The sequence below is a fragment of the Myotis daubentonii genome, chromosome 16 (genome assembly GCF_963259705.1).
Source record: "Myotis daubentonii chromosome 16, mMyoDau2.1, whole genome shotgun sequence".
Taxonomy (NCBI): Eukaryota; Metazoa; Chordata; class Mammalia; order Chiroptera; family Vespertilionidae; genus Myotis; species Myotis daubentonii.
In genome coordinates this window covers 2,300,816-2,327,600 of record NC_081855.1, presented here as the reverse complement: position 1 = coordinate 2,327,600, position 26,785 = coordinate 2,300,816, and the positions used below count along the sequence as shown (strand labels likewise).

At 61.1% G+C, this 26,785-nt stretch overlaps 1 protein-coding gene across 4 annotated transcripts in view; it reads left to right on the top strand.

Annotated features, from left to right (window-relative positions):
- The first annotated feature begins 3,998 nt into the window (after window positions 1-3,998).
- The window catches only part of KCNJ12 (potassium inwardly rectifying channel subfamily J member 12), a 43,131-nt gene continuing 20,344 nt past the window's right edge, over window positions 3,999-26,785 (top strand). For 3 of the 4 annotated variants that reach the window (XM_059668317.1, XM_059668313.1, XM_059668314.1), the window contains exon 1: window positions 3,999-4,530. The gene's annotated coding sequence lies outside the window, so the exon portion shown is untranslated. Of the gene's footprint in view, window positions 4,531-4,935; window positions 5,156-26,785 lie in introns of all 4 variants that reach the window. The other variant, XM_059668316.1, reaches the window with a different exon arrangement.

The following is a 26,785-nucleotide window of genomic DNA, read 5'->3' as shown; positions in this document are numbered from 1 at the left end:
GCGAGCTCAGACCCGTCCAGGTCTCATTTCTTCACTTACCCACTGGGGTGGCGTTTCTATACCTTCAACCGGAGCGATTGCCCCGTCATCCTCCCTGATGCGCCCACGGAGCCTGGCACAGGCAAATGCACACATCCTGCCATTGTCACAGCCACGGCTGTTGTCGTAGGGAACATGGCGTTGAGGGAAGGGACTGGGCCTGGGCTCTGCGCACTGGGCCTCCTTTCCCCTGGCCCCGTGGGACGTAATCCTGCGCCCCCTGATTCCTGGCCACGGGCTGTGCACCCGGGAAAGGCAGGTCCTGAGCAGCCGGGTGTGGCTCTCATGAGCGGCCTGTGGGTGGAGGTGAAAGGAGGGTGAGCCCAGGCCCTGGACACTTTCGGGGGGAGCGGGGAGGAGCCAGGCTTCTGCCAGGAGCTGCCCTGTGGCCCTGGTGTCTCTCATCCCGTGTCCCTTTGTGCCTGTGTGCTGAGCCTGGGCTGTGAACACTCCGGACAGACCTGTCCCTGTCTGTACAGACGGACATGCCTCGCTGGAGACCCACAGGAAATGAGGCGCCTCGGAGAGTGGCTGGTGTGGGAAGGAGTGGGACGGGACGGGGAGGCCCTGGTGGGCCGTCCCGGAAGGAAGAGCAGTTTGGGGATAAAGTCTAGTGACAGAATTGAGCTGGTGGCATCGAGGGCTGAATGACTGGACAGTGCATCTGGAACAGGCAGGCTGAGGGACTGGGCCAGTTGAGGGGCGTAGGGCCGGGCCTGGGGACTTTGGCTCTCACAGCTGTCCTGCGAGAGTGAGCTGGGCACGCATAGCCCATTGTACGTTTCAAGGGTCTCCTGACTCTGGGGCTGGGGCTGGGCTGAAATCCTGGAGAGGGGGCGGGGGCGGGGGGGGGGTGAGAAACCCAATGGGCTCCTGGGAGGAGGTGCCCTCGAGCGCTCCGAGGAGCTGCCGTGGTACCAGACAGACACCAGCGAGGGACCGTCTGGTCTTCACATCTCAGCCCATGATTAATTTATGACTGAAACAAATGCACTGGCATCGTCATATTAAGACATAAATATTACAGAAGCCAGCAGACAGCCTGCTGCTCTCTCAGCCCAGCCAGCCCAGCAGCAGGCTGCTCCCATGCCCGGGTGGCTTGGTGGCCTTGGGAGCCACCTTCCCTGCCTGGGCCTCGATGTCTTCAGCAGAAGGCGCGGTCCCCGTGGGCCTTCCTGCCTGCGCTCGAGGGCACCGTGGCAGCAAGGGTCTCTGAAATGGCCACTATGTGCCAGGCCCAGGGGAAGAGAGAGAATTTCAGATTAAGGGGAAGCTGGGCACTGGGCAGAATCAGAGGGGTTTGCAAGGTATGTTTTGTTTTTAAAATATATTTTTATTGATTTCAGAGAGTAAGGGAGAGGGAGAGAGAGATAGAAGCATCCCACCAGGGATCTAGCCTCAGCCCAGGCATGTGCCCTGACCGGGAAGCGAACCGTGACTTCCTGGTTTACAGGTTGACACTCAACCACTGAGCCACGCCGGCCGGCTGGACAGGTGTTTGTTGCTAGAACTCCTACTGTGTGTGGGACAACAACTCCCTTCCCTGTCATTGGCTTCTCAGGGCCTCAGCAAGGGACTTGTCTGGGTCCCGCACACCTGGCCTTGCTTGGGGGCATCCCTTCAACACCAGAGGGAGCAGTGGCTGTGCACCTTGCCCTGGCGGGGGTGTGGGGGGGGGGGTGGGTGGGTGGGTTGTGAGCCCCTTTGTTCACAGACAGGAAGCCAGGGGGCAGGCATGGGGGCTGTTTAGAGAGACCCCGGCACACATCCTGCCCTCTGTGCCTCAGTCTCTGCATCTGGAACATGGACGCGCTCCCTGGAGGGAGGCTGGCACCCATGGGGCCCAGCGAAGGGCCATGCACCTGGGCCCTTAGCAGCTGCTTATGTGATGTGATGGGGGTTGAGAACTGAATTCTGGCGCCAGAGGTGGGCCAGGAGGGTGGGATGTGGAGCCTGAAGGGCTGGCCTCTGCCAGGACAGTCTCTGCTCAGGGACCTGGGCAGGACGCTTGGTGTGGTCTGTGACTGGCAGGAGAGCGGCCCTGGGGCGTCTCGGAGGCCGGGGAGCGCTGCTTGCCTTCCCTGGCTCCCTGGTGAGCGGCAGGCTGGGAGCTGCTGCAGGTGGGTTTAGGGTGGAGAGTGCCCTGGGCTCACCCCTGTCCTGGGAGCTGTTAGAACCTAGAGACAGAGGTGCCCAGAGGCTTCTGTCCTTTCCAGCTGAGACCACCGCCCGCTGAGGGGATGCGCTGGCTCCCCTGGGGCGCACGACGAGCCCCCCGGGGGGGTGGGTGGGAGCCATTCTTTCTGTGATGACCTGAGCCTCCCTGTTCTGGGAAACAGGAGGGGACAGTGGGGAGCTGAGTCACTTCCCTCCTGGGTCATTTCCAGGGAAAAGGAGAAGTTTCCTGAGAGCCTTTGGCCCCCTGGGAGGTTGGTCTCCGAGGGGAGGAGGAAGCCAGGACAGCTGTGCCAGTCAGGGCAGGGGGAGGGGGTGAGGGGGTGGGGGGTGGCTGGAACCTCCTGGGGTGTCCCTCTCCCCGTTGCAGCCTGGACAGCCATCCTGGCAGGGACAGACCCGGCTCTGAGCCCCACTCACCCTCAGCAGCTCTGCAGGTACGCGCCCACCCTTCCTGTATAAGGGCCAGTGACTGCTGAGGCTGCAGTGGCAGCAAGGGGCCCAGCCAGGCCCAGGCCGAGCTCTTCGGCAGCGGGTGCCGTGCTGGGTGCCTGGGGGAGGCACTCGCGGGCCCTCACTGCAGGCCCAGGAGGCGGGAAACCTCACTCCCCACCTGATCCTGGGAAAGCGTGGCCTGGAGAGCCGACCTGACCTGCTTCCTCAGCTGGTCAGCAGAGGTGGTGGGATTCAACCCAGCACAGCCTGAGGTTGGGAACTCTCTGGGTGGCCTAGGCCAGGTGGCAGCTACCAGCTTCCTGGGGCCCGGAGCCTGGGCAGGAGCCGGGCATGTAGGCCTGCACTGGTCTGTCTGAGCGCCCAGCAACCTAGGCGTTGGCCGGGAGGCATCCTGCTCCCCCCTCCGCCCCACCCCCACCCCTCCGCTCTGCAGCCAGCCTCCCGCAGCTCAGATACATAATTACATTCCAATCGAGGGGCAGCTGGAGGCCGAGGGCCTGGGATTCATTTCAGGCTTGTGCTCTGGGCACAGACCCACCTCTTTGGCCCAATGCTGGGGCTCCAAGGTGGAGCCAGGGGTCAGACTGGTGATACAATGGGGTCTCCCCAGGCCCAGGCCCAGGCCCAGCGGTCAGGTCGTCTGCCAGGAGGGAAGTCCTGGGCCCTGCAGGCGGCTGAGATCAGAGGCCCAGACAATGGGCCCAGGAGGCTGGGAGGGCAGGGTCCCTGGGGACAGGCTGGGAAAAGCCCAGCCTCCAGAGGCAGAGGTGGCAGGAGAAGCGGGTCACAGCGGGGTCAGGTCTGCAAAAAGGGAGAACTGAGGGGAGCACAGCGGGAAAGGCAGGATGGGAGCGGAGAGGCTGTTAAAGAGGGGAGGTGTATGTGTGAGCACACGCCTGGTATGCAAGGGAGAATTCTGAGAGGTGTACAAGCCGGGATCTGGGTGTATAAGTGCACATACTACCCTGAATGTACATGTATGAGTGTGTATGTCCCTGTGCACTTGCAACCTCATACATGTCAGGGCATGCATTTTGCATGTGTGGGTGAACTTGTGTATGGGCTGCATGCAAGATTCCCTGGACTGTGTGTGCGCTCTCTGTGCACCTGTTTGTGCTTGTCCCTGGAGGACATGCCTCTGTGTGTGCGCGCGCGCGCGCGCGCGCGCGCACGCGCGCTCCAGTGCGCAAGTGGTTGATGGGGCGGGGGACCTCCCGAGGCTGGGGACGCGCTGGCCGGGCCAGCCCCCGCTCCTCCCGAGGGGGGCGGGCGGCGGTGGGGCGCGCTGGGAGGGTGCTCCCGGGGGAGAGTTGGAGGAGTTGCAGAGCTGTGCTCCGGTGGCCGCAGGACACGGAGCTGGGTGCGCGCCGTGCCTCCGCCTCCCGCCTCTTTCTCGCCCTCCATCCCGCTCACCGCCCTCCCCTGCCTCCCCGCTGCGGCGGTCTCCCTCAGCTCGGTCGCCAGGGTCGAGGGGCTGGGGGCCGGGAGCCCTCAGGTAGCGCAGGGCGGGGCGCGGGGCGTGGGGAGCGCGCCCGGCCGGCCTGGGATCAGATAACAGAGGGCGGGGGAGGAAGCGCGTCGCCAGTTCTCGCAGCCGAACGGAGGGACGGACTCCAGCCGCGCCGGCCGGAGCGAGCGCCTTGCGCCCCGGGGCGCCGTGGAGGCGCGCGCCCCCGACCCACGGCTGACCCCGAGCGATCGGCGCTCGGAGCCGACGCGCCCCTCGGCCTGGAGCGCCCCTGGGCGCTGCCCTGAGCGGCGGCGGCGGCGATGCGGCCGGGGCGGCGGCGGCCGGGGCTGGGGACGGCCGCGCGGAGCTCGGAGGACGCGGAGCGCGCCGCGCCCCGGACACTCGCCGAGGTAAGTGCGAGGCCACCGGCGCGCGGCCCCCGGGGGCCTGGCGTCCGCTCCGCGCAGGCCCTCTCGGGCTCGGGGTGAGCGCGAGGCGGTGGGGCCACAGGGAAGGGGATGGGAGAGTTTGCGGAGCCATCGGAGGCCATGCCGACTGCAGGCTTGCCTGCTCCTGCCATGGCTCGGGCTGCTACGCCACCGGGAACTTTGCTCCCTGCTCACCTCCATTCCGGGGAGCGCCGGGAAACTTTGAGGCGCTCTCGGTCCCCTGGCAGACGTGCACCAGGGGCTCGGGAGGCACTTGCGTGTGTTGCCTGACCTTCCCCGGACCCCGGGATGGGGCGGGGGGGGGGCGCGGATGGGGTCGCAGTCCATGAGCGGCCCTGAAAATGCGTCCCCCTCCCCCGACCCAAGATCTGCGGTCCTGGAGTCGCTTCTCCTTCTCACTCTCCGTGCTGATGGAGTGGAAACATTCTGGAAATGGTGTTCTCTGCTGGCGAGCGAGCCGACGATCCAGCCAAAGCTTCTTGCTTTTCGATGGGCCTCGCCCACGGGGAGGATGCCCCGCAGCCCCGGACCCCTGGGTTTCAGGCCAGACTCCCCGCCAAGTGCTCCTGTCCCTCCGGTTTGGAAGGTACTCAGGGCACGTGATACTTCAGACCTGCCAGGGAGCAGGGGACGGGCCACAGAGCCATGTTTCCCTGGAGGAGGTCTTCGGCCCAGGAGGTGCCTCTGCCTCTCAACAGCCGGACTCTCGGGACCAGGGCCACCTGGCCCTCCCCGAGGGCAGGCTCGCCTGGAGCCTGTGCTGTCTGTGGCCGTTTCTCCTCTGGTGGGAGCCCGGGGGTAAAGCGCTTGGGACCCTGCCCTCCAGACCCAAACCCTGAAACCCAGTGGCAGTCTGTCTCCCCAGAGGCCGGGGCACACCCTGGGTCTGAGACCTGCAGCCTCTGGCCGGCCCTACCCCACCCCCCGGTGCCAAAGGAAGCCTGGCTCCGGGCTGCCCCCTGCCCCAGCTCAGCCTCACCTGGGCCAGGCTGCTCCAGCCCCGGACTGTGCCATGTGGCCCCGAGGGTCAGGTAGGGGCCCCAGCCCTGGGTGCTGCCAGGGTGGCTTAGAGTAGAAGATCCCCCCACACCCCTTACTCCCCACCCCTATTTTGAGTCCTGAGAGATTTCTCAGCAGAGGTTGGCAGCTCCAGGAGGGACACCTTGGAAGGACTCCCATCAGTGTTACAAGCTTCTGAGGGACAGCAGGTGCAGAGGGGGAGGGGCGTGCTGACCCCTGAGGGACAAGAGGGGGCTCCGGGTGCTGGGCAGCAGGGGCCCTGGTGCATCACTGAGTGTCCACCATGGCACTCTTCGGGTTGGGTGTTGTCATAGACCTGGCGGACATGAACTCCGGGCCCCTGACAGCTTCTTTGTCCTTCTCCCGGCGAGGGGACAGCAGAGCCTCCTCCCCAGCCCGAGGGAATGGCCCTTCTCTTGGGGCAGGGGCTAGAGCCCGTTTGTCAGCCTGTGCCCAGGACGCTGCCCCCATCCCGGCTGTCATGTCAGACCCCCATGGGGCTTCCGGTTGCGCAGCGAGTGCCTGGCGGAGGGCCGCCCAGTGAGCTGTGCTGTGCTGGGCGGAAGAGGACCCGGAGCGGGCGGGGTGTTCGCTGAAAGCCACACAGCAGGTCAGGGGTTGAGCAGAAGCCTCCACCGCCTGCTCCGTGCCCGGCTTCCTGTCCCGGGGCTCTGTCCACTGGCTGAGGGCGCTGCACTCTCATTTAATTTCCAAATGGTCTGCTGGTGCAGAGGGTGGCATTCTCTCCGTGGCACAGACAGGAGGTTTGAAGCGCTGGGAGGGACTGGCGCTCTGCCAGGGACAGAGCTGTATGCTTCCTCCTGCCCAGATACCCCGCAGGTGCCTCTGTGTGCCACCAGAACAGCGTGGCATCTCTTCCTGCCACCCCTCGCCTGGGGCTGGGCCCACACAGGCCCTGGTGTCTGCTCGCCTTCCTGGCTGCCCAGGTGCTGCGGGCCCGGGGCCCCGTGAAGGCCTGGCATGCAGCAGGTGCTCAGGACGTGTTGGGGGGTCAGGGTCGGGGCTGCTTTCTCTGGCCACAGGGACCTCGTGAGGCCTTGCTGTGCTGGCATGTGCGTGGCGGGTTGGCATTCTGATGCCCATGGCCCGGCAGGGTCTGCTTCATACATGGTGCTGGGCACACAGAGACCGCCCTGCCCCCCCGGGCCTCGGTGTTTGGGAGGAGACTTCAGGGCAAACGGCTGAGGTGAGGGAGGCCTGCGGTGTGACTGGCTGAGCCACTTCTCCTCTTGGGCCTTAGTTCATCGTCTGCAGGGTGGGATTGAGGACCTGCTGGGAGGCTGCTGAGAGCACCCAGGATGGGAGAGCAGGACTGTGCGCCCCTCTGTGGCCTCTGGGCAGGGGTCTCAGTGGAAAGGGGGCTTGGTGAAGGAGGGGGAGCCTTGGTGACGCCAGGGCCTTGGGAATCTGCCCTCCATCCCAGCTTTCCCCTGGACACGGAGGCCAGAGGGGCCGGTGATTGCTGCGGCCAGGCCGTCGCCTGCTGTCCCTGCCCCGCTTCCTACACCTGCCCCAGCCGATGCGCCCCCGCTCAGGCCCCTGCCTGGATGCTGAGATGGAGGCTGCAGGGCAGCGTGAGGCTGTGGAGACCAGGGGTCCCTGGTCCAGCCCCTTAATCGGCCTTCTGCTCTGTAGCACTGGATGCAGGTCCATTGTGTGGCCAGAGAGGAGGGGAGCCCTTTCTCAGGGCCTCAGAGCAGGTCTTGGGGACCCCTCTCCCCTTCCCTGGGTCTGGATCTCCGTAGGACTGAGGCTTGGAGAGGGCCAGGGCCCAACAAATAAAGCGTCAGAGCGAGGCTCCTGCAGGCCACCCGAGCGGCCACTTCAGCTCCGGGTGCACTGCGTGCGCTGTGGGTGCTGTCGTCTCGGGACAGCCCTGGGCTCAGGACCCACCCAGGGCTCCTCACTCAGAACACAGCCACCCTCCTCCCCGTGGTCCACCAGGCCCTGCACAGTCTAGCCCTGGCCCCCATCCCTCTCCCCTCCCCCTTGGACTGCCTGCCCCGCCCCTTGCGGGGCCTCCCCCAGGGCCTTGGCACTTGCTGCCTCTTTGCCTGGAACACTCCTCCCCAGATTTCGGCACAGCCCCCGCCTCACCACTCTCAGGTCTTGCCCAGATGTTGCCCCCTCCGGGAGGCTCTCCTGGATAGCACCATGGCCTCCCTTCCCTACATCCCTCTCCTGTATTTTTCTTTTTAAAAATGTTGTTATTGATTTATTGGGGGTGATAATGGTTAATAAGATTACAAGCTTTCAGGTGTACAGTTCTCAGTACGCCACCCTTCCATCACCACGCCCCCCCCCCCCCCCCCCCCCCCCGGCTGTCCTGTGGAGACCTGACTGCCTGCCACGCCCCGTCTCACTTGCTGCTCAGCTTGTTTCCTGCTGTCCCTTCTGAGCGCATGCTTCTCGAGGGCAGGGTTTTGGTCAGATGCTGCAGGGGTGCCCGCTGCGAGTGGGTGCGCAGCGACCAGGCATGCGAGTGCTCAGTAGCCAGAATGACGTCCCATTCTGCAGATGAGGAAACTGAGCCTCGGAGAGGTGACATCAGTGTCCCAGAGTCGTGGGGCTTGTCGGGGCAGAGCTGGCGTTCAGACCTTTGCTCTGGGCCCTTGCCGGCCATCTGTCTGTGCCGGGGGGGAGTTGGCATTCAGCTCAGGCCCCTCCTCTGTGCTGAGTTGCATCTGTGACCTTACTTGCTTCGAGCTCTGAGCCTGCGTGCAGCTTAGGTTGCCCCCTGCCCCGCCCCCCTGTGAGGGCAGGAGCTGTTCTCACTGCAGATCTGAGCAAACAGAGGCTCGGGGAGTCCCACTGCTCAGCTCTCATGGCCCCTGCTTCCCGCCATGAATCTCTGTGCCTTCCTGCAGTAACGTGTGTATTTTTTAAGATTTGCCATATTCAACTTGACCAGCTCCCAACTTTAAAAAGAACCCGCATGCTTTCGTCCTTCTGGTCTCTCTGTTGCCCTTGCCTGAGCCACGCCAGGCTTACTGAGCTGACGGGCTCCAGGGGCAGGGACCTTGCGGACTGCTGAGTGCCACCAGGGGCTGGCCATGCCCCTCAGGGCTGCGACCCAGGCAGGCTCGCCTCGGAGGCAGCTTCTGGCTGTCCTCACCCCGTGAGGGGTGTCCTGGAGGTGGGGTGAGACGTGGCATCCCCACGGTGGGAGGGGCAGCCTGAGGCCCAGAGAGGGACAACCACAGCCAGACGTGGCCCAGCTGCTTAGCAGCAAGACTCTCTGTCCCCCGAGCCCCTAGCAGCCCTGTGGAGACTTACTTAGGAAGCTGGGCTGGAGGAGGGAGTGTGTGAAGACGGGGAGGTGCTGAGCAATGTGTGTGCGCGCATGTGTGTGCGTGTTTGCATGTGTGTTGTGTGTGTAATGGAGAGGTCCCAAGGCCAAGGACAACAGAGGGCAGGGAGAGATATGTGTTCCCAATCCCTGTCCGCCTCCCCCTCCCTCCAGCTGCAGCCTGCTCCCTGAGGGTGGCTCCAGGCTGCACTTCTCTGTCCCTTACAGCAGAAAGTAATTGTGACGGCAGCGGCCAGCGTGTGCCGCCCGCTGCCCCGACCCTGGGCCTCTGGGTCCTGGCCTCAGGCCAAGTTCAGGCCACACAAGTTCAGCGTGTGCGGGCCTGCCTGGGTTATGGAGGGCAGAGGCGGGTGGACTCCAGGGGTTCCCGAGGTGCTGGGACCTCTGGGCCGGTGGGGAGCCCCCAAGTCGGCCTGTGGAAGGGGGGTGTGGAAGGGCCTGGAACCCCCCTAACACATCTGCCTCTTTAGTCCTGCTGGCCCCTCCCCTCCCCTCCCCTCCCCTCCCCTCCCCTCCCCTCCCCTCCCCTCCCCTCTTAGCAAGTGCCCTGCCCTGTGCCAGGGCTGGGGGTGAGGTCTGGGCAGAGAGGGAGGAGAAAAGAAATAGGGAACAAATATGTAAGGAAGTCCAGACGTGTCATACCCTTTTGTCAGTTATGACATTTCCGACAGGAGTGCTGCAGCTCCCCGTGAGCACGAGCAGCTGCAAGGGCAGAGAGTGCATTTCTCCTTTCACCCCCGTCTCCCCCCTGCAGCCCAGCTCCATGCTCCCGAGGTGCCCGCAGAGAGCCTTCGGCATCGCCTGAGGCTCATGCAGGCGTGTGAGTGTGTCCCCGACACAGGCACCTGCAGCTCCCGCCCCGCCCCTAGGGCCCCCACGCCTGCTGCCCCTGTGGTGCCAGCGCCCTGGCCTGGGTGGAGGCTGAGCAGACTCAGCCATGAGCCACCGAAACGCACGGTCAGGGCTTCTCTGGGTCGTGAAGCTGTAGCCTCTCAGAACCGGGGAACCGGGAGGTGAGAATCGGCTCATCTTAGCCAGGAGAGGCGCTGACTGGCTGCCATTCCTCAGACCCTCCTGGGAGCACCGGCGTATCCAGAGCGCCTGGCTTCATCCTCAGGAATCCTGGTGGGGACACGGCCTGGGAATCTGTATTTCTCAGTCTCCCCGTAGCTCAGCCCTCCCCCGCCCAGGCCCGTCACCTGCAGCCAAGCTTCCTGACCTGGGGCAGGTCCCACCCTCGGGGCCTAGGGAACCCAGGCCAGTGCAGCTCCCACTCCGTGCGGTGTAGCCAGGGTGCGGGTGGGAGGGTGCGGAGTAGACGGTAGGATGCGGGTAGGAGGGTGCGGTGTAGACAGGAGGATTCGGGTGGGAGGGTGCGGTGTAGACGGTAGGAGGGTGCGGGTGGGAGGGTGCGGTGTAGCCGGGTGGGAGGGTGCCACTCTGCTTGGACACCTCAGGGAAGGCACTGGCCTCCGTGTCTTGCTCGCTCACGATTCTCAGGAGGAGGGAAGACGGCTGTTTGGGGGCAGAGCCTGGTTGGGGCTGGGTCTGAAGGACAACCCCCGCCCTGCCTGCTGCAGGGGACCCGAGAGCCCGAGCCCGAGGGACTCCATCACCTGGCGCTCTCCTCCCAGCGCCTGTGTTTCCATGTGTGAGTCGGGGCTTTTATGTTTCATTCTTCCTGGCTTTGGCTCTGCAGGCAGGGCAGGCCAGCCGGCAGCTTCCTCTCTCACAGCCTCGTGGGCAGGAGGCTCAGCTGTGCCCATCCCCTTGGCCTGCTGGGCCTCAAGCTGTCGGCAGCACCTGCCCGGCTGGGGCAGCCAGGCCCCCCCCAGGCCCTGAGCGCCTCCAGGCCACGCAGTCCCTGGGCAGCCAGGCCTCCTGGGGGCTGCGAGTGGAGCAGAGGGGCCCTGCCAGCCCAGCCTGAGGCACCCGGGGCCTGGCCCAGGTGTCCCGCCCTGGAGGCTTGGCCAGTCCTAAGGCAGCTGCCCTCTGGGCAGGCACCTCAGGGTCCCCACTCACCGGGGCCCAGGTCGCGGGCCAGCAGGCGGGGAGTGGCGGGCGTGGCCTGTTCCTCATTGGGAAATGGGCGCCCGGGAGATGGGCTGATGTGTGCCAGGAGCGGGCGGCATTCTGGGGTCGGGCGGCATTCTGGGGTCGGGGCAGTCAGCCGGGCCCAGGGAGCTGAGGGGGGGGAGGTCGGGCAGAGGCGGACCCTGTGTTGGTTTCCTGTGGCCGCCAAGTCAGCACCACAGCTGGAGGCTTAAGCACACAGCCCTGGAGACCAGAGGCCAAGGTCACGGTGTCGGCAGGGGCCACCTCCCACCGGCTCTCCTCTCTCCCAGCTTCGGGGGCTGCTGGGATCCTGGTGGCTTTGGCTCCTAGACACGTCCTCTGCTCCCTGCCTCTGTCCCCACACAGTCCTCCCCCCTCCCCTCCCCTTCCCCCTCTCCCTTCCTCCCCTCCCATCCCTTCCCTCCCTGCTCCCTTCACCTCCTCCCCTCCCCTCCCCTCCCCTCCCCTCCCCTCCCCTCCCCTCTCCTCCCCTCCCCTCCCCTCCCCTCCCCTCTCCTCCCCTCTCCTCCCCTCTCCTCCCCTCCCCTCCCCTCCCCTCCCCTCCCCTCTCCTCCCCTCCTCTTCTTGGGACACCTGTCATTGGAGTTAAGGCCCATCCTCACCCACGTAATTGCATTAGTTACACAGGCCACACTCACGGGGTCTGGGTGGACACCTCCTTTCTGGAGGCCATTGTTCAGCCCATTACCTATGACCAACCTGAATGTATTGCCCTGCGGCCTGGCTTTTTCTTTGTTGAGAACCACCTCCTAGTTAGCAGCACACCTGGGGGTATGTCGTGTGGGAGCTCTGTGCGCGGTCCCTGCTGCTGACCGCTGTGTGAACTTGGGCACATTCGCCAGCGGTTCTGAGCTCAGTTTGCACACCTGCAAAGGGGAGCTGTGGATGGTCCCTGCCTCCTCAGGTGGCCGGGCGGCGGGTGCAGTGGGCGACACCTGTCGTTGGCGCCTGCCTGGGGCTCCGTCCGCCCTGACTGTCAGTGCACACGGTGCCGCTACAGGCGCCCGGTGTGGACGTCGTGCCTCGGCGTCCGAGCGAAAGGTTCTGGAAATGAGCCCACTGGACCGGCAGCCTGTGCCTTTGTGGCTTTGAGAGTTGTCACTGCGTGTCCTCCCTCGAGTCGCTCCAGTTCCACCCCGTGGCAGAGCTAAGTGTGCCTGGTCTCCCGCTCCCGGCCCCGTCAGTCCTGGCCACGCAGAGCGGCTCCTCCACCTCATCACTCCGCTCACATGTCCTGTTCGGAGCGCGGAGCCGCCTTTCCTTTGAAAAGCCTTCCTGTTCGCTTATTGGCAGCTGTGGCTCCTGGGAGGAGGCGGTTTCCCTGGCCGCCCTCCCCCGGGCGAGGTCTCTGGGTGTCGGGTGGGACGCCCCTGCCCAGTGTGGGCCTTTCTCATCCCAGTGGGTCTTCCTGGCTGGTCCCAGGACAGGAAGTCGCTGTCCCATTTCATAGGTGCCAAAACCGAGGCTCAGAAAGGCTGCACCGCAGCCCAGGTGGAGCCTGAGGCCCGAGGGTAGGCTCCTCGATGTCAGTTTCCCTGAAAGCTCACTGTGGCTGGAGGGAGAGGCTGGGTTCACTCCTGCAGTGCCCCCCCTCCGCCCTCGCCCCCCCAGCCCCAGCCTCAGCCTCCCCCACCCAGCCCCAGCCCCCCTAGCCTCAGCCTCCTTGCAAGCCCCAGCAGCCCCCCACCCCCCCAGCCCCATTCCCCCCCCCCCCCCAGCCCCAGCCTCCTCCCTGGGCTGCCGAGTGTCCCTCCTGAGATGGGGATGCACTGGTGAGTTGCTGCCATGGTCTGGCCGGGTCCTGTGTGGCCTGGGGGGCCTGGTGTCCTCGGCCTCCTCCCCTGGCTGCTGGCTGCTGCTGGGATCTTTGGTGGTGAACTCAGAAGCCTGTGGTGTCACCGGGTGCCTTTGCTTCTCAGGAAGTGACGTGGCGTTTCGCTGAGAGTCAGCGCTCAGAAGTCATAGTGACCATGCGGCTCCCCGTGCCGGTGCCGGTGCGTGCTCGGCCTCCCTGTGCCGGTGCGTGCTCGGCCTGTCCCCGTGCCGGTGCGTGCTCGGCCTGTCCCCGTGCCGGTGCGTGCTCGGCCTGTCCCCGTGCCGGTGCGTGCTCGGCCTCCCCGTGCCGGTGCCGGTGCGTGCTCGGCCGCTCCCAACACCCTCTACTTCTCAGAACGCCTGGTGGTGGGAGCAGCGCCTGAGCGAGGAGGCCACCGGGAGAGGCAGGCGCCACACTGCATCTGAACTCAGACCAGAGCCCTGCGAGTGGGCCTCAGTGTCCCTCCAAAGGCGCGGGCCCTTCAGGGACGCCACGGGCCCCGCGAGGCTTCCCTTGAGGGGGCAGAGGTGCCCTGCGCCGAGGGTCTGGCCATGTCTTGTTCAGGAGCCATCTCTGGCTTGGAGTTGCGGCGTTGGGCATGAGCCAGGCAGGTCTGGACTTCAATGGGCAGGTCCCCTCTGCTTGCTGTGTGACTAGCGGCCAGCAGCTTCCCTCTCTAGTCTCACTCCCCTCCTCTGTGGAATGGGCCGTCTGCCCTGTGCACACCACGATCGTGTGCCAGGTGTGAGGACCAATTCAGAATCTAAATGCAGAGGCCTCCGGCGTCCCTCCCTTCACGTGTGGAGAAGCTGAGGCACAGCTGATGCCAGACGCGCAGCCCCTCGTCCCTGTGCCTGGACGTGGCTCTGGCCCCAGCGCCTTCGTTCTTACCCCCACGGGATGAGCCTGGAAGGACAGATCTTGGCTTGAGCGCCTGCTGTGTGCTGGGAGGCTCTTGCAGGGGAAAGATTTCGGCCAAGGTCTTGCTAAAGCTCTCAAGGTGGAGGGTCGCGACCCCTTTATCCATTACTGAGACAGGGATGGGGCTCGGTCTCCCCATCGCCCCCAGTCCCGAGCCCCCCTCCCCGTGGCTGACTTTTGAGCTCCTGTGAATGTGGAGGCGGGCACATCCGCTGCCCAGGACGTGTGGCCGCAGCGTGGCTGCTGGGAGGGGCGAGTGGAGATGCTGGTCACTGACTCGTGCGCTTGTTGATTTCATGTTGGATCCAAAGTGGATGAGCCCTGCGGCCCTAATAGGAGTCTCCCGAGAGAACAGGGACACAGGGTGGCGGAGCAGACGGTTCCCCAGGGCCGGGCCCTGGCCGCCGCCCCTCAGGAGGCTGCTGTGGCACCAGTACGCCCAGGGTGAGTGCCCTCAGAGCCACCCCAGGGTCTGAGCAGGAGCCGGGCAGAGAGGTCCCCTGCCACTTGCCTCCTGAGCCCTCCCTTGCCCTCCTGGACAGACAGGGAGGAAGAGTTGAAGGGCATGACGCCTGATCCGCTGCAGCCTCTGCTGCTCCAGGGGCCACTCTTGCCCGGCCCTGCTCCTGAGCTCGGGCACTGGTCCCAGACCCACCCCTTCCTCCCTGTTCCAGAGCCTTCCCGAGTCCGGCTCTCCTTCCACGACAGGGTCCCGGACGCGCAGCCTGCAGTGTGGCCTCCTCTGGCTCACACCACCGCTCCCACGTCCCGGCACCTGTGCTTTCCTGCGGGTGGGTGGTTATCCCTGCCTGTGCACTGGGCTCTCACCCGCTGGCCTACCCCGCACATCCCTGGGCAAGGCCCCCTCTCTGCAGGACACTTCTCCACACCTGCACCCCTTTCTCCCCAGGGATCATTAAGGGCCCACATGGGTGGCACTTCTCCAAGCACGGGACACCCCAGGGGACAGAACAAAACCCCACCAACAGCCACTCATGCTAAAACTCTCAGTACACAGGGGTGCAGGGGGCTTTCCAGGTCGATAAAGAATATCTACGAAAGTCCTGCATGAACATCACACTCCGGCGAGACGCTCAGAGCCTGCCCACAAGGACCAGAAACGAGGCGCCCGCACACCACTCCCTTTCAGGCCAGGCGGGAAGTGCCAGCTAATACAGGGAGATGAGAAAAGGAAATAAAGTGTACACGCTGCGGGGAAGACATAAACTGTGTTTGTTTATAGATGACATGACTGTCTAGGTAGAGCAGCTGGAAGAGTTAACAAGAGAAACACCCCGGGATGAATAAGCGGTTATAGCAAGGTTGCAGGAACAAGGTTCATGTCAAAATGCCGATTGCCTTCCTATCTACCAGCAATGAGCAGGTGGCATTTAAAGATAAAAATATCATTTACATTAGCCCCTCAAAAATGAAAAACTTAGACATCTGAGCTACATGAGGACAACTACAAAAGTTTGATCAAGGTCTTGGCCAGAGGTGGCTCAGTTGGTTGAAGCTGTGTTCCATACACCAGAGGGTTTGGGTTCGATTCCCTGGTTGGGAGCATCCAGGAGGCAATCTATCGATGTTTCTCTCTCACATCAATGTTTCTCTCTCTCTCTCTCCCTCTCCCTCTCTCCCCCTTCCTCTATCTCATTGTTTTCTTTTTTTTTAAAAAAAGATTTTAAAATTGGTTTTTAGAGAGAGAAGAAGGGAGAGGGAGAGAGAAAAAGAAACATCCCTGCTATAGCAAAACATTGATCACTGCCTCCTGCACGGCCCCTACTGGGGATCAAGCCCACAACCTGGGCATGTGCCCCAACCCGGAATCGAAGCAGCAGCCCGTTGGTGTGTGGGATGATGCCCCACCAACTGAGCCACACCAGCCACGGCTCCCGTCCTCTCTCTCTAATCAATAAACATATCCTCCTCGAGTGAGGATTTAAAAGAAAAGAAAACAAAACCCCACAAAAGTCTGATAAAGAAAATCAAAGAACTAATTAAATGGAGGGATATTTCATGTTCATGGATAGGGAGGTAATATTATTAAGATGTCAGTTCTTCCCAACCCGATCTATAGATTCAATCCAATCCACCGATCCCAGTGAGTTACGTTGTAGATATTGTCTGAGTCTAAAGTTAATAGAGAGGCAAGAGGTCCAGAACAGCCACCACAGTACTGAGGGCGATGAACCGAGTTGGATACTGACAGACCCGACTTCAAGATTCACTGTGAACCTGCAGCAGTCAAGACAGCGTGGCACTGGTGAAAGAACAGACAAATAAAGCAGTAGAACAGAACAGAGAGCAGAAACAGAGCCACACACAGTTAGTGGATCTTTGACGAAGGAACTAAGGCAGCACAATGAAGCCAAGACAGCTTTGGAAACGAATGGTGCTGGAACATCTGTACATCCACATGCAGAAGAGGAATCAGACACAGTTCTTACCCTTTACACAACTACCTCCGTGGATGGCAGACCTAAATGTAAAATGCAAAACTATAAAACTCAAAACGAGAGTGGAGTTAGTCTAGATGACCTTGAGTACAGTCATGAGTTTCTAGGTAGAATAGCAAAGACACAGTTCATGAAAGAAATGATTGGTAAGCTGGACTTCTTTAAAATTAAAAATGTCTGCTCTGCGAGAGCATTGTCAGGAGAATGAGAAGCCACAGACTGGAAGACAATATTTGCAAAAACCACATTCGCTAAAGGGGCTGTTATGCAAAATACACACAGCACTCTTAAAACTCCACAATAGGAAGCAAACAACCTGATTATAAAAATGGGCCAGAGACCTGAACAAATATCACCGCAAAGAAGATACACGGGTGGCCAGGAAGCCTATGAAAAGGCGCTCCCATCATATGCCCTCAGGGAAATAAATGCAGATTAAAACAAGATTCCACTACTCGCCTATGTGAATGGCCCACGTGACCCAATGCAGTTGGGATCTGAAGCAACAGGAGCTCCTCTCATATTTGCTGACCAGAATGCAAATAGGTGCAGCCACTTTGCAGGACAGTTTGGTAGTTTCTTACAAAACTAAACACACTCTTCCCATCCGGCAAGCATACTCCTTGGTGTTTATCCAAGGAGGTCAAAAGCTTATGTCCACACAAAACCCTGTACAAGGATGTTTATAGCAGTTTTATTTATATTTGAAAGCAGCCAAGATGAATGAGTAAACTGGACCATATCAGACCGTGGGCTGTTGCTCAGCACTGCGAACAGATGAGCTGTCCAGCCCTGCCGATCCCGAGGGAAGCAGCCAGGGGAAGCTGCCCCTGTGTGAGTGCCCCCAGAGGCCCTTGTGGAGCCGGCAGAGCTGTGGGAGTGAGGGCAGTGGCTGCCAGGGGTGGAGAAGAGGACATGCACAGGCAGAGCACAGCGGGCGTGTAGGGCCGGGACACCGCTCTGTGTGATACTGTCCTGGTGATTACAGGACGCATTCATCCAAACCCATAGGCGATCCAACACCAGGAGCGAACCCATCGTGAACTGGGGACTTTGGGTGGTGCTGACGTGTCCATGTGGGCTCCTCGGTTGTAACACACGAGAAGCACTAGTGAGTGATGTTGATAATGGGGCGGCTGTGCATGTGCAGTGGGGAGGGTACGTGGGAAATGGTCACCCGCCTCTCCAGGGGTCCCGCTTGGCTCCATGGGAAAGGAGACCTGGCTGCCTTAGGAAGCTTCCTTTACTCCCAGCCTCTCCGGGAGAGGGATTCACACCCACAGCCCTGCCTGCGGGAAGGGGCTCAGCCGGCTCACCTGCACTGTGTGGTCAATAGCTCGTTGATTTCTTGTTTGCAGTTGGTTGGGTTCCTGTCAAGCTTCTGTTCACAGCTGGTCTGCAAACTACTGCATGTTAACCTTCTGCAAGAATAGCGTTTAGTGAGAATGGCCCAGACCTCGAGGCCCGTCTGTCTAACAGTCCCCCTGAGATCGTACAGTCCTCACTCTTGCGGGAAGGGGATGAGGTCGCACTTCTGTTTTCCAGTTTTCAGTGAAGGCTAGTATTTTGTTTTAAAATCTGTACTGTTGAGTATATTACAGATGTCCCTCTTCTTTCACACCCCTGCCCCACCACCACAGGCCCTCACCACCCTATTGTCTGTGTCCATAGGTGATCATATATGCATAGAAGATCTTTGGTTAATCTCTTCCCACCCCCTCTCCCTCCTTGCTCTGAGATTTGTCAGTCTGTTCCATGTTCCCATGCCTCTGGTTCTATCTTATTTATCAGTTTATTTTGTTCATTAGATTCCTTCTTCGTTTATTTTGATTCTTTAGATTCCACGCCTCCGCCCCTCCTACTGTCTCCATGTGCCTCCTTCTTTGCTTCTCTGGTTGTGGGCCTTCCATTCAGCCAGAGTTCAGGCGGTTCTGGGTGAGGGTTGTTCTGTATTTTAGTTGTAATTTCGATGTGGTTGTGGGGGGTGGCGAGTACAGGCGTTCACCTATGCCGCCATGTTAGTTCTGCTTTGAGGGTCACACGTGTGTAACAGCTCCTGCTGCACTTGGGTGGGGTATGCCTTGAGTGAGAGGCGTGAGGTTCTGGCTGCCTGACTTCTGGGAGTCTTGGGGTCCCCTGGGTTCTGGGCTCCTGAGAACAGGAGCGTGCAGAGAGAGCACGGCTCTGACAGGAGCCAGGAGCCATAAGAGGGGAGGCAGAAGCAGGGAAGAAGCAGGGAGCCCGAGACGCTGCCCTCGAAAACTCTCACTGGTGGGACCTCATGAGCCAGGAGGCCAGAGTGACCGCCTCCCTGAGGACAGAGATGCCGGCACGGGAGAGAGGAGGCGCTGTCCTAGTTGAGCCTCTTCCCATGTGACCCAGGACACCAGCCTGATTTTTGTTCAGGACGCACAGAGCGAGCTTCCGGGTCTATCGCGCTCCAGGCCTTTGGAGGACAGGCGGGATCTGGGCCGGAAGTGGCTCTGCAGAAAGGGGGGCCCTGGACGAAGCACAGCAGCCCCAGAGGGGAGGGGACCCCAGCTGGGACAGTGCTGCACAGTGGCCAGCCAGTGTCCCGCGGTTTCTCGGGCACAGGGATGCTCCCCTGTGGTGAGCAGAGAGCTGCACCTCCTATGGCACGTTGGCCTGGGGGGAGGGCAGCACGGGAGTCAGTCCTGACCCCGCCCTTCGCATCTGCTCGCCTGGGACAGTGCCCCACAGAGAAGGCCTGTGACGGCAGGAGGCACCCCCGGGAGCACAGCTGTGTGTGTGTGAGCGTGTGAGCATGTGTGTGTGTGAGTGTGTGTGTGTGTGTGAGTGTGTGTGTGTGAGCATGTGTGTGTGAGCATGTGTGTGTGTGAGTGTGTGTGTGTGTGAGTGTGTGTGTGTGTGAGCATGTGTGTGTGAGTGTATGTGTGTGTGTATTGTGTGTGAGCATGTGTGTGTGAGTGTGTGTGAGAGAGAGAGAGCGAACACACGTACACTTACACTTAGGAGGAGGGTGAGGTCAAACAGGTGAGGCCACGCTGTCCAGGCCACACAGCACAAGGCCCTCTGTGACAGACGCCCTGTGGGACACCAGCCCCAGCTCGCCCGCTGCCCAGCTGCAGCTCAGACCTGAAGCCCTTCGGAAAGCCGGGGCCCAGCGAGGAAGCCCACCCGCGCGGCCCCTCTTGGTCCCCCAGCCACTGCCAGGGGCGCTGGGACGGGCCTTGCGCTGAGCAGCTCCCCGAGTCTCCACAACCCACAGGCTCCCTCGTTCACCGCCGCTCCTCCAGCCCTTGTGCCCACGTTGGAAACACTGGGAGCCCAAGACGGACCGTGAGGACAGGAAATGGCGAGGGCGCAGGGTGTGATGAAAGGAGCGGGAGGTGAGGAGAGTCAGCCATGCCCCAGGGGCTGCTCACGGGAGGTGCCTGGTGTAACCGCGGCCCCCCTGCCACCGTGCAGACCCCACCTGCCAGAGGAAGGCCCGGGGGTGTGGCCTCCTCGCACCTGACTCCTCCAGTGCTGGGGTCCAGCCCCAGCAGGTCCAGGGGTCCCCAAAGGTGTGGACGGAGTCGGCGAAGAAGGAATGACACAGAGACAGCGTTCAGTTGATCAGCAGCCTAGCAGGATCTCTAGCCGGGATCTCCAGCCAAGTTCTGGTCTGGATCTCTAGCCAGGTTCTGTAGCCATGTTCCCTTGCTAGGTTCTCTAGCCAGGTTCTGTCCAGGTTCTCCAGCCAGGTTCAGTCACCAGGTTCTCTTGCCATGTTCTATCCAGGTCCCGGCACTCCAGCTCCCACCTCAGGGCAGTGTCTGCCCCTGAACCTCCACGGTAGCCTCTGCTGTGATGAAGCCCTGGCTGCTCCACCTGCCGCTTCCCTGCAGGGCACATGCCCGCAGCCGGCCGCAGACTCCCAAAGCCACAGGCTGTGCCCAGGCCGCGCGGGGGCCAGTCCCCAAGGAGAGACACAGCTTAGAAGCACCTCATCCTGCCTGTGGGTCCAGACAGCAAGCTCGCTCACCTGCCCTGCCCTCTGACCCCCAGCCACCCCAGGGCTTTGGAGGAGGGGGCGGGGCTAATGGAGTCTCTGAACTTGCCTGGGCTCTGACACAGGGAAGGCTCCTGGGCACTTGGCCGGGTCAGGGACCTCACAACCGTCACTGCAGATACACACTCTCTCAGATGAATGAGCAGGGAGCCAGCCCGTCACTGTGTAATCCTCCCAGGACAGCTGGACAAGGTGTTTCAACGTCAATGAATTGTCCTTGTTCAAGTTTACTTTTTAGTCACTGCAGGTGCCAGATTCCCTGCCTATACATGATCCGCACACGCAGACACGGGCACTCTGACGGTGTCGTGGGAGAGGGCTGTCCCCTCCTTGGCTCTTGTCAGTCTCGTAAGAAAGATTTCAAATCCGTGGCGGACAGACAGACAATAGCATTGTTAAAAATACACCAGGCATAGGGCACAAGTGGGCCACCCTCAGCTCCTCTGAGCAGGTGCCCGGTGGGGCCCAAGGGGCTTTGTGCCCTCCCCCGTAGGTTTCAAGGCTCCTCTGCCAGGTACCCTGGGTGGCAGACTAGGTGTCAAAGTCCCCTTGTACTCGGGTGTCACTTTTCTTGGGATGTTTGTGCATACGCATGGCATCTTGTTTGGCAAGTCCTAAGATGGTGACTTCTTTGTGTAGTGGGTGAGATAAAACTTGCTCTTTTTCCTTCTCCACCATCCCCCACCCCCGCCTTGGTTCCAGGGTGATTTACTCTGTGTGTCCTCTGGTTAGGGAGGAGAGGTATTAACCCTTCGCCCTCAAGTGTCCTTGGTTGGAGAAGACAAGGTCTTGCAATTCACGAGCTGGCTGCAAGCTATCCAAACTGTTGGGCCTTGTTTAATGTTCTTGCCTCACTTTCTCTATCCACTTGCTTATTGGCCTCGCTCTAAAATGTTTAACAAAATTTCCATCAGACTAAAAGCAGTTCACTTTCTGTGTCCTTTCTATCTTCTTCCCACACCATGCGGCCGGGAAGCCCACCCTTTTTTTGGCTTCTGTTACTCAAAACACAGGCGTGTGGTTGAGTCTACCTGCTTCATTTTGCAAGTCCAATGAAGGTGACTCATACTGCATTTTAATTTAAATATGTTTTTATTGATTTCAGAGAGGAAGGGAGAGGGAGAGAGAGAAACATCAAAGATGAGAGAATCATTGATCAGCTGCCTCCTGCAAGCCCCACACTCGGGATCAAGCCTGCAACCTGGGCCTGTGCCCTGACTGGGAATTGAACCTGGTTCCTAGGTTGACGCTCAACCACTGTGCCACACCAGCCCGGCCAGACTATTTTTGAATCATAGCAGACTTTTCTTTCTTTTTCTGGCACCAGTCCAATCAGGGAGCCTTCGTTTTATTTAGTTTTCAATACTCCTGGGATATTCGGCCTCAGTGAACTTTCTGAGCTCACACCTCTCACAGAGCCCCTCTCCATGGCAGTGAGGCTTGCAGGGGGAGGGAAGCTGTGGAGTTCTATTCTGACGGCTCAGAGGTAAGACCAGCTGTTCTTCCCACAAAGCCCCAGGCACAGAGCTCACACCATGGGCAGAGACCGCCAGCTCCCCAGCCGGCCTCCGCCCAGGCGGAGCCCTTGGGACAGGCCCAGTGTGCAGCCGCTCAGTGAGCTGGATCTTGTCACAGATGGTTGCTCTGCTGCCGGGCCCTCCAGGCAGGAGTCAGGATGCCCTGGAGGCTGGGCTGTGGTTGCAGCCATGACAGAGGGAAGCCCAGAGGCTGCAGGGGGCTGAGGGAGGCCCCAGCCCAGCCTGGGGACTGAAGGGCACACTAGAGGACAGCCAGCAGCTGGCCACCCTTTGTGGGGCAGGGTTGGGGGCACAGCCTGGGCAAAGGCATGGGGTGGGAGCAGCCGGGAGGGCAGTGCTGGGCCATGAGAAAATGCCAATTCATTTTCTTCCAGAAACACTTTCCAGGCTCTGCTGGGGCCACAGAAAAGGCGGCGCATGAGGAATCCTGGAGCTGGCAGGCTTGGGCTCTGACTGGGAGCCCTGGCCACTTCCAGCTGAGCTCTAGCGTCTGCACAGAAATGCGAATCGTGCTAATGGCAGTGACAGTGATAAAGCTGGTAGTGTTTCTCTCCGTTGGGTATAGTTCTACGCAGTTTATGAAGCCACTGATCCTCAACAAGAACCACAGCTCAGCACCCCATGCATAGATGGGGAAACAGGCTCAGAGCGGTGGTGACCTGCCCGGCATCTCGCCAGGTCTGAGTGGTAGACCTGTGCTTGAACCCGCTGGTGCCCGGCAGGCAGTGTGGATTGGCTTGGAGAGAGGGCAGAGTGTTCTGATTCAGAGTGAGTGGGGGCTGCTCCCTGCCCTGCCCGGTCCGGGGCCCCTGCCACCGGCCCGGGACCCCCCCCCCCCAGGCTACATTTCTGCTGGTTCTGGGTCCCTGCCAGGCCTGACACAAAGCTACTCTGGGTCCTCAGCTGCCAGAAGTGTCAGCTGCCCTGCCTCAGTCGGGCTGGTGTGAGGGCTGGTCAGCTCTCAGTGCTTGTTGAGCGGGAGGCGAGCGCTGTGCACACCCGGGCTGGCTTCGTCCCTACAGCGCTCAGCCCACAGGTCAGGAAGCTGAGGCTCCGCGAGGGCCGGCTGGGTGCCTGAGGTATAGAACCAGGTGTCACAGAACTAGGGTTTGAACCCAGAGCCAGCTGCAGCCTGTACTCAGGCAAGTGTGCTGCCTCGGGCTTTGCAAATGCCATGGACACCAGTCGCAGCAGCCACTGCGGGCCATCGCTGCCTGCAGACCCTGTCACCGCCACCAGGCCCTCCCACACCCAGCCTGTGCTTGGAGGGGCGTTCAGTGCCCATCCTACAGATGAGGACGCTGAGGCCTCAGGATGGGGTTCTAGCGGGCTGTGTTGCCAGGAGTCTGAGAAGAAGCTGGAGTGATTGGATGCCCTGGGGGCTGGTGGGGGGATCCCAGAATACCCAGCCCAGTGTTGATGTGACTGGGCCCGGTCCTGCTGGGTGAGGCCCTTCTCTGTGGCTTGAGGGCCCTTCACACTGTCTCTGTGCAGACAGCTGGGTCCATGGAGCTGGCATCTGGGCCTCTGAAGCATTGAAGAGGTGGGGTGAGGGGGCCCATGTGCCGTGTCTGCAGGTAACCGTGTGGGGGGTTGGGGGGGCAGAGGGAGGACTCACGGCCTGAACCGTTCTCGTCCTCCCAGGGCTGCTCTCTGGACACTTCGTGGGTCACCCAGGCCCTGGGTGGGAGCACATTGTCAGGCCATCTGTCTGGCTGCAGTTCCTGGCTGTGTCACCCTGGGCCAGGCACTTCGCTTCCCTGAGCCTCAGTTCCCTTATCTGTGAAACGGGTCACAATGGGGCTACCTCAGAGGGTTGCTCTGGGACTCGGCCAGGAGGCCACAGCTGGGCAGTGAAGGCACAGGCCCAGGGCCACCTGCACAGCGGCAGTCCCCACCTCAGGCTCTTTTAGGCTCTTGGCTTTGGGTAAGTCACGGCACCTTTCTGAACCTCAGTTTCCTCATCTGGCAAATGGGGATAGCAGCAACTCTTTCCTGCAAGACTTTCTCAGGACAGTGAGGCGGTCAAGGTAAAGCCCTGGTAACGAGGAGCAGAGGGTCTCCCAGGCTCTCCAGCACGGACTCTGCCTCGAAAGCCGGAACCGCGGGGCGCACAGCAGGCACAGCGCTCTCATCCTCGTGCGCTCTGTCTGATGAATATAAACACGCAGTGTTTTCAAGTGAGATGAAGGGGGAGGGTCTGTGGGTCTGGCCCTCCAGGCAGAGGCAGCGCGGCTGATGAGCTGGCCACGGGGTCGGGGAGATGGGAGCTCGTGAATAAATCATCGCGAGGTCTGGGCTAATGGACTAGCCAGGGGGCAGCATGGGCAATTAGTGCGTTAATTGTCCAGGGAAGGTGACTTCGGGTTACCAGGAGCCTGGTGTCTGGGGTGCCTTTTTCTGGGGCTCAGTGAGTCTGGGAATAGGCCCTCCTGCAGAGTCAGGGAGATGGAGTTGGGGGAGTGTTGGGGGCACCCCAGCCCTGCTTGTTGTCCTCCGAGGTGGATTCTACACTGGGGACACTCAGCCAGTGAGGCCTGTGCCCCAGCTCCCAGCGGCCCTCAGCTTGAACAGAAATGGCAGGGGCTGGTGGGGGGGGGCAGCATGAGCATAGTCAGGGGCTGAGCCTGCCCCACCCGCCCCGCCCTCCAGCACCTTTTCTTTCTCAGCCTCGGTGGGTTCTGGGGTTTGAACCAAAGCCGACCCAGCCTAGCCAGCTCCTGCCTTATTGACAAGGCGACCAGACCATCTCCACTGCCAGGTTGGGTGAGGGACTGTGGTACAGCCTGGGCACGTGTATTCATGTGCCATACCACATGCGTGTATGCGTGTGCCAAGCTATATACACACACAGGTTGAACATGCACATGCATGTGTGCAAAAGCAGACACACAGACCTGGCCCAGAGTGTCTGGCACCAGGACTAAGGCAGGTGCAGATCTGTCCTGGTGGACACAGGCTCAGCCCAGGTGCACATGCACATGCCCCATGTGTTTCTACAGGAGCACACAGCTGGCACTTGCTGCACATGCAGACACACACCCACACACCACACATGTGTGAGGCCAGGTGGCCACCTCACCCTGCACCCTCATCTCTGCACGGCACCTCCTCCAGCTGCCAGCACTGCCTCTGCCTTCAGTGGCCCCCGGGCCACTGTGCCCTCCCTAGCACCATGGGCGGCTTCACTCTGAGGGGGTAGTGAAGATGCGCAGGTGCGGGCACCAGGGGGCGGGAGGCTCCGTGCCCGTGTGGAGAGGCACTCCCAGCACACCCCGACCCGCCTGTCACCGTCCCCTGCCTCAGTCTCCCTGGGGTCACCTCCCAAACGACCTGCTCCCAAATCTTGGACTCCCAAGCCCGTTTCTGGGGAAATGCACACTGGGTCCAGGTGCACACCCCCGGGCCTCCTGGCCGAGCAGGAATCGCACCTCCGCGGCGTGCTCCTGCAAGGACGGTGCACACGCGAGCACCTAATGGGCGCTGTACCTGACCTGGCCACCTTGCATCCGCCACCTCCATTCATTCCCAACAGCACCAGGGAGGCAATGGGATTAAACCCATGACCAGCGTGGCCACTGAGGCTTCGGTTAGCAGCACAACTGTGTGCCTCTGGATGGAGGCAGGGCGAGGCGGAGCACATGGAGGCCGGGACCAGGTCCAGGAGGACCCACGCCTGCCCCATACCTCCCCACACAGGACCCACGCCTGCCCCCATACCTCCCTGCACAGGACCCACGCCTGCCCCATACCTCCCCGCACAGGACCCACGCCTGCCCCCATACCTCCCCGCACAGGACCCACGCCTGCCCCATACCTCCCCGCACAGGACCCACGCCTGCCCCCATACCTCCCCGCACAGGACCCACGCCTGCCCCATACCTCCCCGCACAGGACCCACGCCTGCCCCCATACCTCCCCACACAGGACCCACGCCTGCCCCCATACCTCCCTGCACAGGACCCATGCCTGCCCCCATACCTCCCTGCACAGGAGGAACCCACGCCTGCCCTCCTATCTCTCAGCACAGGAGGAACCCGTTTGCCCCCCTCACACCTCCCTGTCCCTCCACTGGCAGATGCACATGTGCGGGAGGGGGAGGTGGTGGGTGCCCTGCCCACCCCCAGGTTGCCCAGCTTCTTGAGGAGGGTTATCTCTCGACCCTGTCTCTTCCTCTTGGGGCAGGAGGCACCCAGGCAGCCTCTCATGGGGTTGTTGGTGCTAAATAAGCGCTGCAGGCTTGAGAAAGGTTTCCGGGGCCTTTGAGCAGTGACCCCAGCTGCCCGGGCCAGAGACCTGCTGCTCAGACCCCTTGTTCCAGACCAGTGCCCCCAATCTTACCTTATTCTCCGGGGCACAGGCACAGAGAGGTCCTGTGGCTCAAGGTCACACAGCACAGCAAAGACAAACAAGGTCCAAACACCAGGCTGTCGCCCCACCAGCCTGGCCTCTTTTAGATTCCAAATACAAATTAAGATTTTAATTTGGACAAGAAACCACATTAAAATGACCATGGCACTCTTTTTTCAGTCTGATTTAAAAGAATACCTTTTAATATTCCAATTTCTTTATAATTTGGCCTTTTTGCACAGGTGAGTCTGTTAACGACGAGTTAAACATTTCAGGATTAGGACATGGAGGTGGAGGGAGCCATGAAGGCCATTCCTCCCATTTTTCTTTTCTTTCTGCTCCTCTTAAGGAGCGGAGGGTGCAAGGGGAGGAGATTTATCCTCCTTGGCCTCTCTTAGAGGCTCTAGCAAATGAAATGCCGTGTTCCACAAGGGAAAACAGCTTTTGGAGGCAAGTTTTCCCCTGCTGCTGACCTTTTTCCAAGTTCTGACTAACTTTTTGGCAAACATTCAAGATCGAATGTACCTTCTTCAGGAAACCAGGGGTCATGCTCGCTAACGTCGAGCCGAACCTGGAAGGGATTCCCTTCTGCAGCTTTACTCCTTAAGCATGGGAAGCAGAGGTCCACAATGAAGTTCCTTCCTTTTTACGCTGAATCCTGCCCGTTAG